Source organism: Protopterus annectens, chromosome 9.part0, assembly GCF_019279795.1.
Source record: "Protopterus annectens isolate FY-2018-M chromosome 9.part0, PAN1.0, whole genome shotgun sequence".
Classification (NCBI taxonomy): domain Eukaryota; kingdom Metazoa; phylum Chordata; order Ceratodontiformes; family Protopteridae; genus Protopterus; species Protopterus annectens.
In genome coordinates, this window is record NC_056743.1 from 745717144 (window position 1) to 745730557 (window position 13414).

A 13414-nucleotide genomic window follows, 5' to 3' on the forward strand; every position below is an offset into this window, starting at 1 on the left:
AAGAATACTTTTAACCAGAAGTTGGGTCCTGCATCTATGCCTGGAGTTTTCCAGTTGGCTTAATTTTTTTCTGACTGTTACTCCATCACGTTTCATACCCTGTACATTTGAATGTTTACTTTATTCATCAATTCAGCATTTGTTCCACAGGATCTTTAGATTTCGCCAAAATGTCACATTTTCTTGCCTTTTGCCTTACTAATGCTCAAACTTAAAGTACAATGCGGTTTATTGATTCTAAGACTAATAACAAGTGAGCGCTTTCATGGATTGTCACTTAATCAGACAAGGTAATGAAATACCCAACAGTTCAATTTAATTATGCTAATGTATAACACTTCCGTCCTACCAAGTCATTGCATTCAGCATGAACTCCACTCAAGATAAAATTCAAACACACAATTTCTTAAACCAGTTAACATTAACATGCATACTAAATCAAAATTGAACTTTCTATATACATTCTCACAATAACATCATTGTAACAATAAAAATAAGTTTAAAAACACATTTCCTATATAACGTTAATATGACATGGAATCTGCCAACTACATTTTTAGGTCTCTAGCCAATAATATGGGCTTAATATTCGGTTTATCATTGAGACCCTTTTCCATATTTGCCCAGAGTCTCACTATCCATTCTAGTTCCTTAGTCTGTCTTCAACTTGACATCTCCCCCTCTACAGTTAACAACCCTGTCAGTGTGCGCAGCACCAAACCTCTCAAACATGCTTGCTAGAGCATTAGTGTCTGCCACAGAGACTAAGTAACTAGAATGGATAGTGAGACTCTGCAAATATGGGAAAGGGTCTCAATGATAAACTGAATATTAAGCCCATATTGGCTAGAAACCTAAAGTATTTGGAAGCTTCCATATCATTTTAAGGCCATATATGGTGTTTTTAAACTTAATATTATGTTATGTTAGTGATGTGAGAATTGTGTATAGAAAGTTATTTTGATTTATGCGTGTTAATGCTAACTGGTTTTAGAAATTTTGTTTTGAATTTTATCTGGAGAAGATGCTGAACGTAATGACTTTAAGGTAGGAGGGAAGGGTTATACATTAGCATAATACTGTTGGGTATATAACCTGAAGAGCTTTTCATTACATTGTCTTGAAGTGGATTGGTCCATGAAAGCGCTCACCTGTTTCTTTGGATTATATTTGCAGCCGTAGTCTGGTGCCTCCTTTTTCCATTTTTACAAATTGAATGCTGGTTGGAGGCACAGTTTGCCATTACCATCTTGCAGTTTATTGGTTGCTTATTCTGCATATCTTAGTTTTTGCCTATGCTGATATCTTATTTGCAAATAGTGTGCAGTAGATCCTGGTCACTTCTGATGCTGCACATCTGTATTTCTTTTCTGCACTCTTTCTTTCAACAGTGGCACTCATTGTAATTGCTCTAGTTTTTTCTAATTTGATGCTTCATGGTGCCTTTTTAACTCCCTTGACTGCCAACTTAGATGCACAGTAATATCCTGTGTACTTCTGCTACTACATTTTGAGTTTTGATTTGCTGTTCATTCATTTCTTAAACTTCTAACATTTTTGGTCTCCTTTTCATTTCCTGTGTTGCTTCCCATCTCCCATTGCTCTGAACTTTGGAACCTTCAGTAGGAATCCAATACAAAAGTATCTTATGGCAACTGATAAGATGCTTCCTGCTCCACTGGTTTCTTAATTTGAGGACTTTGCATCCCAGCATGATGTTTCAGCTTTTCCCAGTTAGGGGTCGCCACAGCGGAACCTCTGCTAATTGGCCGTAGATTTTTTTAGTGTCTGGGTGCCAGCTTGACACCCAACCTTCAACGAGGACATGCAGACTCCACATACAAGGTGCTCCAGCTGAGAATCTAACAGGAGAACCTCTTGCTGTGAGGAAACAATGCTACTGCTGCACTTGGCATTCCAGCATGAGAGAACAATATCAGTTTTCTACAGTAAATCTTTCACTTCACAGTTGACTACAGTAACTTCATTACGAATCCCCTCCTTTCCCCCTGTGTGTATTGTAAAATGTTCTATACTTGGATGCTATATTTCTCCTAAATAGCTTTAGTGCTTTTTCTGCTCTACATAAATATTGCACCATGTTATCTTTCCACAGATATGTCTCCTGTTTTACTTGGACCCATTGTTCCATCTTGCTGTGACATTAGAATCTTTTGCACTTGTGACTTCCGTTTTTTTTTAAACTACTACTTCTACATTCCCCTTTTATCATAATGTTTGCCTATTTCCCTAAATACCTTTGGACCTGGTGTAGCTGTAAAGCTGAATTTTAAGGAATTGTAATACTGCAGAAAATCGTACAGTATGCACAGACATCTATTCCATGGGGTAACTTGAATCTGCCCTTGATGGCACGTGTACTAGGGGCCAACACGTCAGTCTGATTGGGAAGCTGTTGGAAGTCTCGGGCTGACATAAGCACCTGAGCCCATGCTGGGGCTTCTGCACTCAAGACCACCATAGACTGTTGTATATAATTTTGTAGCTACAAGAATTGGCCCTTTGTATTTGGTCAAGATTTCATCCTTTTGAAGTCTGAGGATGGTTACAAAGGGTCAGTCTGGACAAAACTGGCTATACTTGGTCAACTTAAGCAATGTTACACTTGCCAAATCCATGTCTAGTAGACAAATGGACTTGTCTTAACACTTGCTGTAGTAAGTCATGCTGGGTGACTACACCCATCTTGCAGTTAACTGGCTAACTTAATTGGAAATGTCTGGACTAGTAGTTTGGAAAGCGGATGCTAAATACTAGTCATTGCTGATCACTGCTGTGACGAGTCACTTTTGCTTTGAGGTGATATCTGCTACTTCATGATTTGTCCATCTTGCAACCCATATTTAACTCCAGGATGGGTAGTATGTAAACAACTTGGCCAGTTAATGTGTATTAACTGCATGGCTTGCAGCTTAAGTGACAAAGTAGACAAATCCTTTGACAGCTGCTTGCATGTCAAGCAATAAGTATTTTGGATCTTGTGAAAGTATGCTTACTGCTCTGCAAAATATGCAGTGGACAGTCTTGGACATATTGGGTGGAGGTAGGGCCTTATAACGAGCCACTTGGGTAATGTAACCTACGACTAAGATTTAATCTAGTGCTGTTGATCCCTAGTGGACTTGTTTGTAAAAGTCTCTTTGGTAAGAAGTACCCATAAAATTTATTTTATGATTGAGACCCATAAGAGTGTAATGTCTGACATGGGAGATTCTGCATTTTGTGCAGATAATTTACTGCAACTTTTGCCTTCAAGGTGACTGCTAGTATGCAAAAATCCATAGAACAAAAACCACATCCTCCAGTAAAGCTGATCTTGTCCCATGCTGCCAGTGAATCCCCTTAACATGACACTAAGCTACCTGCTTAGATGGTATTTTACGTTGGCTATGATTTGGAGTGATCGTCAGAGTCTTGTTGCATTTGACCTATACAATACAAACAAGTAGGCCACCTCTCTGGGTAAGCCTTGGCTCATTCACGTTTGAGCCTTTTTCATGCCTGCTGTTACCTATAAGGTACTATAGGGCCTTTGTCATGCTGTGGAATCTAGCACTCCGATCACATTTTCCAGTCTAAGTACCAGACTATCCAACCAATTGCTTGGACACTTGGGCAGTGGAAATTGAGTTTGTGGGTTACTCCAGTAGCTTTCTTGGTAGGCTGTTTCTTTTGCATAAGCTGGTTCAGTACAAACTTGGTGTATCTGGGACAAGAGGTAGCATAAAAACCATGCAAAGCTGAAGAGGTAGTATAAAACCATGCAAAGCTGAGTAGAACAGTACACAAGCGTCATGTAAGGGCTTAAAGGGCATCTCTTGTGTATCTTGGTCTGTTGCAACTAGTAGATGTCATCCATGCATCTTAGATTTATCTTGGCTGTCTATAGTGGATGGCTGACTGGTATGGGAGCAGCAAGGAGCTGTAGTAACCATTTGAGCAACCAGCCGGCTTTAGGCCAGACCATAGCACAAACACTGCTCTCATTTCTTTTCTCAATGCCATAAATTGAGCACATGATGCCAACCAAATCTTCTCCGGTCTTTTTCTTGACCTTTCGAAAGCCTTCGACACCATATCCCACCCCCATCCCCTTCTACTCTCTCAACTCAATCTAGGTGTCTCCCCTCCAACCCTATATTGGTTCTCAAACTATCTGGCAGATATCGGTCAACAAAATGGCAGCAATCCTGTTCCCCCTTCCTCCACATTACTACAGGTGTACCCCAAGGTTCCATATTGGGCCCCCTGTTCAATATATTTATCAACAACTTCCATAACTCCCTTTCTCATGCCACCGTGATCAAATATGCAGATGATTCTACAATCCTCTGCACTGCCAAAACCCCTTCAGAGCTACAACTCCTAACCCAACAAGCCTTTACCTCTGAAAACTGGATGTCAAGCAACCATCTTGCTCTCAACCCAGATAAGACTAAACCGATTCTATTCACTCCAAAAAAAAAAAAAAAAAAATCTAATTGGAGCCAATTTCCACATCACTCCAAATGCCAGACCCTCCGCTTACCACTGCTCCTTTACAGCAACTAAACTGGCTTGAGCTACCACTGCACCTCCACTACCTACACTTTACAGCGCACAAATTAATACACAAACCCACATCATGCCCCTCTTTCCACTCTGCTATATTTGTACCAAAATGAATGCACAAACCCACATCATGCCTCTCTTTCCACTCTGCTATACTTGTACCAACCAAATAGACCCCTTAGATCAGAAAACTTTGAGCAAGGTTTTATTAACTGACACCCAGCTGGACAAATGCTCTATTCCTTTACAGTTTCCAATCTTTGGAACTCCCTCCCATCCTTAATCAAAATCCCTACACTCCCTAAAAATTCACTTTGACAACAAATCTCCTCTTGCTGGCTATGCCCATGCCAAAGTGGGTGTCTGTCTGTCCTAGCAAGGTACTGTCATTTGCAAAGTTGGGTGGGGGCAACAAATGTTTGGATTATTCGCATGGTGCAGTTACTTGGCACGTTTCTTACAAAAGACTTTTACGAGCATATCTGTGCTCATAAATTACTTTTTACGAGCATATCAGTGCTCATAAATTACTCAGTTGCATTATGTTAAAATAAATAACAAGTGGTGATAAATGACGGTAGCATTTCTGCCTTTATTGAGGAATTCCAGAAGTTTAGCAAGTGGTAAATTACACTAGCACTTTTGCCTTTACCAATATTCTGAAAGTACCAGAGCCCGAAGTTTATTTTAGTTATTTGAAAGTACTAAGTTTTTTTGCATAATTCCAATGAGCCCAACAAAAATGTTAGTACAAAAGCATTGGACAAATACTGTTAGTTTCTTGACCAGTGTTGTGTAATACTTATGATTACTTGCAAAACTTTCGCTGGTATTTGTTAATATGGCAGACATTTCCAAAACCCTTACCGGTGAATATTGCAGAGAACTGGAGCATATTTGATAAGAATATTGCAGACAACTGGAATATTGGACCAAGCGTACAATATTTTTATACAAGCGGCTTATGTAAATAAAGATGCACGCACCATGGCATTCTTTTTGCTAAGCCTAGTTAGGTGAGAGGCCATGGAGAAGGCGCAGACTGCCACATTGTACAGGCTGAATCAAGAGAAGACCCGGAGTGAAGTGCAAGTTCAGTGAAATATGCAACCTCCAAGCAAATTATGTTGGAGAGGCATTTGTTTTACACGAGAGATCAGAAACCAGGGGGAAGCTTTTGCAGCTTGTATAACTGACTTGAAACTGAGCTGAAATAGGCTTGTATGTGGTGTAAACTGCTGCTGTGAGATTTTGCTTTGACTGACATTGAACAAAGCCATAGAGATTTGTCAAATCCATGACAGAAAAGCACAAGTATGCTTGTGAGTGACAAACATGTTTTCAGTCTACTCCAGAGTAATTGTAGACAGTATGCAACATGTGGCAGCTACTGGGTTTCCAAAGAAGCCACACTGCATTCCAGAACACCAGCTTGGTGCAGAATAGGTGTGGATCAGCAAAACACAAATCTAGCTGTAACTGTTGCAGTTGTGGTGCAAATCATGAGTCTAAAGTGCTTAGCATTTTGTCAGCAATGTCACAAGTGTAAAAAAAAATTTGCAGAAGTTTTGGAAATCCAGTAAACCTCACACTTATAAAAGGTTGCACAAAAAAGCAAGTTGATAAAGTAGAGCAGAAACAGTCAGCTTTCTACATAGATGGTATCAGTGCTTGGTGAAAGAGTTGATGGCAGTAAATCTTAAGTGAAGTATTTTCCAGATCAATGGAAAATCCACAGAGCTCAGTGTAATGTTAGCAGATGCATTTGCAAAAGTGAGAACTAACTTGAAGCAACCTGTACTCAGACTTGCTTATGGAGGTGGTGAAATTCATATCGAAGGTTCAGTAATGCTTTTGTCATTTGGCAGAGAACTGTTTCAATTAGCTCTATGTAGTCTGAAGACCAGTGCAATCTTAGGTCTCATTCTGTGATTTTTTTTTTTTTTTTTTTTTCTTTTGCTAAAGTTCATGTAAGTGCATTTCCAAGTTCTGATTTCACAAACCATTTTCTCAGAATATGCTGATGTGTTCAATGACAAGTTAGACTAATTCCAGTTGTATATTCATGGTTAGACCCCCCCCCCCCCCCAGAGGTCACTCCAGTAGTCAGCCCAGCAAGAAGAGCTCCAATTAGTTATGCAGATGAAGTTAAAGCTCAGCTGGATAAAATGGTCTAGTCACAGAACTAACTGGGTATCATCCATGGCAGCTGCTCAAAAAAAAAAAAAAAAAAAAATCTCAATCAGAATATGCATTGGCCAAACGGATCTGAACAAAGCATTGAAGAGACTGTATCCTCTGCATTTAAAAAAACGTATCATCCAATGCACACAGCCAAGTTGCAGCTGTAATATCAAATGCCACTGTGTTCTCTTGAATGCAAAGGGTTCATTTTGGCAAGTGATGCTGGATCTCAAATCCTCATTTCTGACCACTTTTGGGACTCTGGCAAATGCAGAATTTATTCTTTAGGAATCAAAGTGGTTTTACAGCATGCAATGGAGCAAAAATGTTTCTGTTATCCTTGTGCCTTTTAATAGATCTATTGGTTGGAGGTAATAATTAAGCAGAGCATGACACCATGAAGTTCTAGACTGAGCACTTTAAACCTGAAGCCTAATCCTCAGTGCAAATTCAGACTTCCAGAAAGTTGTGTATGTAGGTAATTTTGTTCACAAATACAGGCTTGAAACCTGATCCAAGCAAGCAGCGATTCTTGATGTCTGCACCAGCTTATGTACAAGCTTTAGTGTCTCCTGGGCAGTCTATTATTTGGGCAAATTTATGCCAGACTTCAGTGAGTTGACAGCACCTTTAACAGAGCTCGCACGCAAGCATGTTACATGGTCATGGCTGGAACACCAGAAGGCATTGAACAACCTCAAGCAGAAAATTGCTACCCCACCTATGTTGCCTTATGTGAATAAAACTGGTTACCTTTTCCTGTACTTCAAAACTTGGTCTAGGTGCAGTTAAACTTCAGAAGGCAGACCAATAGCCAGCGTATCAAGAACAACGCAAACTGAAATGCAGTATGCTCAGATTGAGAAGGAACTTTTGGCAAGGTTTGCATGTTCCAAGTTTCATGATTATATTTATGGTCAAGCTATTCAAATTGAAACTGACCAATCTCTCTACTATTCTAAAAAAGCCAATGCGTTCTACTCCAGCAAGATGGCAAAGAATGATGCTCAGATTTCCAAAATGAAATTTCAAAAGGCAAATTGCTGTCTGCCTTATCCAGATTACCCAGAAATACAACAGAACAGCTTGACGCAGAGAATTTCGACTTCGTCAGTTACCACTTTTCTGAGCTCGCACTCAAGACTGATCAATTTCACAAAAGCTCAATCAGTATATTTAGTTTGGCCCTCAAAGCAAACTTGCTTTAATTGGAGATTAATTGTTTGAAGATGGCATTACTTCAAAGATCCTAAAATTGTTCCTGCTTCCTAACAATATATCCAGATTTCTCATCCTGGTCACGCAGGATCCCCATCTAAGAAAAGGGCTAGAGAACTAGTCCTTTTTTCACCTTCATTATATAAAGACATGAGTGGAATAATAAGCACTAGTTAGCCCTGACAGACCTCAAATTCGTTTTGAGATTGATCTACCTAACCTGAACTGCTGTTACCAAGTTGAAATGTAATTTCTTTGTTCATGGTATTCCACACAAGTTTTTCTGACTGATGCTAAATTCACTAGCCAGTTTCAGAAAATTTGCAAGACTGGGACTTTGTACATATTCACTAGTAGCCCTGAATACCCTCAGTCTAACTTGTCTAGCTGAACATTCAGAGTGCAAAGCAATTACTTGAAAGGTTAGTGCGACAATACAGATATGTTAAATCTAGTTAATCTCAAACGTACCCCATGACTATATCCTTGGCTCACCTTCTCAAAGGTTACATTCCAGGCTAACTATACTACAGATTTCTTCCAAGTTGTGTCAGCCTAAACCCAAAAATCATCCAGGCTCTATTGTCAAGGAGCATAGCGTCCAGAAATCTAGTTGCCATCAGTCAAGCAAGTAGTTCATTCATTGAGGGAAATGGACTGTGTGAATTCAGACAATGAAAGACTTGATCAAATAGGACAGATTACAGGCATCTGTGCTGAGATCATACATGGTAAACTATTCCTTCTATACTCTGCACCATAGACGCCTACCTATATGCAAACCATTATTGCCATTACATTAGTTTTGGGATTTGCATCACAGAAGCAAAGGCAAATCTAATACGGTTTCCAGACCAGAAAATGTCCAAGAGTTCTGATTCCATTCCAAAGGTCTCATCATTTTGTAGGAACTGTTCCAGTTGCTAAAGACAGTATTCCATTATGTCACACTATGGAAGTATATTGAAACCTTGTGTGAAATATGCAGCAACATGGACTTGATTGCACGTACCTACCTGTATGTTTGATTGTATAATGACGCAAATAACTCATTACAGTAGTTGCTCTAATTCTCAGAGGGAGAATGTAGATCATAGGATAAGAATGTTTATGCTATAGCTTTAAGCATGCAAGGCTGTATGTACACATGCAATCCCCATGTCCCATGTGCCATTGTGAAGAAGCAGCCAGAGAGCATGCTAGTCAGTTTATAAATGTTACTAGAACTAAGTCTGCATATTAATGTTTGTATATAATAAAGCTGCTTGAACCAAACCCATGAAGACTCTTCTGCTGTGTGTGTCCTAGATAGGATAGCAATCCTGTTGCATGGAAAAGAGAGAAATCCCTATGCCTGAGTTGGTGGTAGCTTGCTTTGGATGTAGATTCCTTGGGAGTTCTGCTTTCCTAACCTGGTTAGGTAAGCATTTCTTGCTGCAAATAACTGTTTTAGTATCCCCTAGCCAAGTATTTATGGCAGTTAACAGCTGTTAATGCTCTCCCTTGGGTACATGCCTCTCCCTTGTGTACATTGTCTACAGCCAAATGTTTACTGTTGGTAAAAATTGCAGAAACAGTTAAAGCCTAGAATTTTTATCCATGGGGCTGACTAGTGCCACCAGCAGCTGTGGTATGGTATACTGGCACCTGAGTCTATAAAGTGATCTCTGCTTTGTACCACAATCTTGAATTTGTATGCTAGGCTTCAGCCCTCCATGCTATTTGTATAGATATTTTATAAAGTTAATGTATTGCAAACTTTGTAAAACTGCATGTAGTAACAAAGCTGTATATTGGGATTAGTCTGTTCATAGCTGCATCAGTTTTGGTGCATTTTCATACACAGCACTAATCTCTGAAGGTCCCCCTCAATCTGCAGAGCACCATGATCAAACCTGAAGTTTTTGCTTCTGGTTTATAGCTTTTTGCGGCATTCGTATAATGCAAACCCTCCAATGCCATTACACTTGCACAAAGTGAATGTCCTCATGGGAGACTCATTGTACAATGACTATTTTTTTTTTTTTTCCAGTGCCAGGGTCTTTACACAAGGGCCCTATTCCCTAAAACCAGATGAGACCTGATGTGCTTATCTCTTGTATGAGCAGTGTACCCATCAGGAAGAGACTGACTTTCTATTTGGGGCACAAGTCAAAATGCAATTCTCCCCTCCTCTGCCCCTGTAAGGGGAACTAGTGTCAGCTTGTCATAAGATAGCCTGACTTGCGGCCTGTCCCTTTCTGACTTCCATTTACAGGGCAAAGCCCTTACTGCCCCATAGTACCACACTCCAGTTAAATATCTAGCGGACTTTGCCAGAACTCTGACTAGATGTCAACTTTAACAGTTTCAGTGCAACTATGGCATTCCATTTTAATGGGCTGTGCATCTATGTACTTTAATTTCGTGTAACTCACCACTATTAAATTTCAAATGCTAAATGTCTTTGTAGCCTGCCAAAGGCGATGCTTTGTGCCTGGAGAGCCATGAAACATTTTCTAAATATTTTGTTGGTCAGTCACTTTGGTCTGTAAAGCTATTCCTCAACTGTCCTGATCAGGCAAAGCAGTAAAATTTAATGCCCCTTTATGCAAAAACAGCTAAGATGACCAGACTAAACTGCCTTAGCTGTCTAGCTTGGAGACTCCAGTCTTGTACAAATTCCTGCATGGCACTGGAGGGTTTGGCATGAATTCCACCTCCAACTGCAGAGATGTGACTCTAGCAGTAACACACTCCACAGATTAAAGATTACATTTTCAGTCTTATCTCTGCATGATATTCCCCTGCTATTTATGATTGCCTAAACTCAATCAAGTTTTAAAGTTCCTTAATACTCCTGAACACTACCAACCTCTTGATGTATTTGGGAATTTGTATGACATCTTACTTGCATGCATAAAGTAAGACTTGGGACATTAATTGTAGTTCAACCAAACTCCAGACCTAGGACCCATGCATAAAGTATTTTGACAGTGCTTTCAACCAAAAAATGGTGCTTAGATCATTCACAAAACTAATCTAAGTAGCAATAACCAGATTTAATGTATTGGCATAATACATTCCTGAAAACCAATTAAGCACCAGTCATAATTGTAACAGCATTGTCATAAAGCATTGCATAAACTAGCCAGTCAAATAGCTTCAGGTGTTTCAAACCAATGAGCAGATCACATTATACACTAATCTGAAACATTGCACTGCTTGAGGCTACTAATTGGCTGATCTGTTGCACTCCCATCAATCAAATAACCATAATGCCATCAGTATTGGTGTTTGTAGGTCAACCATAGACCAGTCCTGATTACAAATAGATTACAAACCAATAGGTTGCCAAAAATATAGAGTAAGTATAGCATTTAGCACAAAAGCATGTAGCTGTTTGTATACACAGTTAACAATTGTAACTTTAAAATGTATTATAAAACCAATGGGCAGATTAGAATGACTGTAGCATTACACTTGAAGCTAATGACAATGATTAGATTGGCATATTAGCTACACTAACTACAAAGCTATTGGTGTGTGTAAAACTGCTACATGCTTTAACTAGTGTTTAAATGCTCTTATTAGCTGTTTTTGGTAACCTATTTGTTTGTAGCATGTCCATTGGATTGGTCTGTGGTTGACCTACAAACGCCAATAGTGATCGCATTGTGGCTATATTTGATCTGTTATGCTCTATCAAGTTACTAGCCTCAAGCAGCATAGTGCTGCACATATTTGGTGTATATTGCAATCTACCCATTAGTTTTGAAAAGCATTTATAGCTATTTGGCTAGCTTATACAATAGCTGTATGATTTAACCAGTGCCAGTGCTGTTACAATTATGATTTGTCACTCATTGATTTCCAGGAATGTGTTAATTTGATTTAACTTTATTGCTGTTTAAATGATTTGTAAGTTGGTGGTGTGAATGCCATTTATGGGGTGAAAATGCTAATCTCAAATGCTTTTTTATACATGCAGCTGTGTGAGTCCTCAGTCTATTTGGTGGATGTACTTGTGTTTTTTTTTTTTACTCTGACACTTCATTCATCCACAAGTTCACTCCTTTGATTTGCACACTAATTGTATTTGCTACCATGCTGTTGCATAAACCATGTTTTAAACATTATCTTATTGTGAGATTCTCTCCCTGGGCTTCTGAAAACTAACCTTTGTTAGCACAAACTACCAGATGTGTTGTGGGTTTTTTTTAAACTGGTTAGTCTCACTGGTCTCCCCTGAAAAAGCTACTAGCCTAATGTGGTATTTACTAGGGGACTTTTTGCCAGGACATTGTAGCTTTCTACCTTTGATGGGTGCCATGAGATTTTAAATGGCCCAAGCTACCACCAACTCGTATGGTGTCCTTAACACCTTATCTAAAGGACTGCACCTCATCTAAAGGACTGCACACGAGTGCCACATGCCCTTTGGCTGCAGTGTCAGCAGTCTAGCTGGTGTGGGAATAAAACCCACAATCTCCTGCACCAGGAGTGAGCGTGCTGCCTGTTTGCACTTTCATCTCCACTCTAGGTAATTTCCCAGGTTCCTATTGCGTGACAGAAAATTGTAAACGGCGAACCTGTATTGAGCAAACCAGATTGGTCAAAACATTGGTTGCATAACACGGAAACTGCTGTAGGGAATACTTTCCCTTTACTTCAATGCAGTGCAATCTGAGTAGAAATATTTAGGGGGGGGTGGAGGGGCTTTACCCCTGCCTACAGCGTTTAGGCAAGTAGTTTTTTATTTCTATTTTACATTTTTGAAATTTGGAGTTCACTACTATTTTTTAAGGGTTGTAATGATTGAGCTGCTTTGCAGCAGCTCATTGCTGAAGGTAACTGCTGCACTCCGATATGTAGCCTGTGGTTATCGGGTAATACTTGGCGATTTCACTTGATATCTATCTAACCAAACTTGCAGGTTTGCAGTCCCAAGACTGCTCTCTCAAATTCTGCTAAGCATTTGAAAATAGACATGCTTGCTAAATTCTACTAAGCATTTGAAAATAGACATGCTTGCCTACCTTGGCAATAGCAGTCTTCATGAGATGCCTACTGTTTTCTCAAGGGAAACCTCTTTTGCAGCTGTTAATTCTCATCAGACTTTTGGTTCAAGCATGGGATCAAACTGCAAGTAACTTTATTCTAAACTCTTTGTAATTAACTTGGATTCTTTGTTAATGCTCTCTGAAGATGTTCTTGCTCTATTTTGTTGCATATCTGTTGTATAACCACCTCCATCTCTGTGGGCCTGTTTCCTTCCTGTACATAGTAACGTGAATATGCTGAAGTTATGGCATCTGATCTAGCAAATCGCCCTTACCAGGGTGAAAATGAAGGAAATATGTGGGTATGGTGTAAATAACACTGTTTCAGTAAATTATGTGCTAGTGGGTCATACTATGAGATGCCTATTAGCTTGATTGCTGACTGGAATTATGGAAGC

General features: G+C 39.5%; 1 protein-coding gene across 1 annotated transcript in view; it reads left to right on the plus strand.

Annotated features, from left to right (window-relative positions):
* The window catches only part of LOC122811504 (ferritin heavy chain B-like), a 45903-nt gene that overhangs the window by 23429 nt on the left and 9060 nt on the right, over positions 1 to 13414 (plus strand). The gene's annotated exons all lie outside the window — the stretch shown is intronic.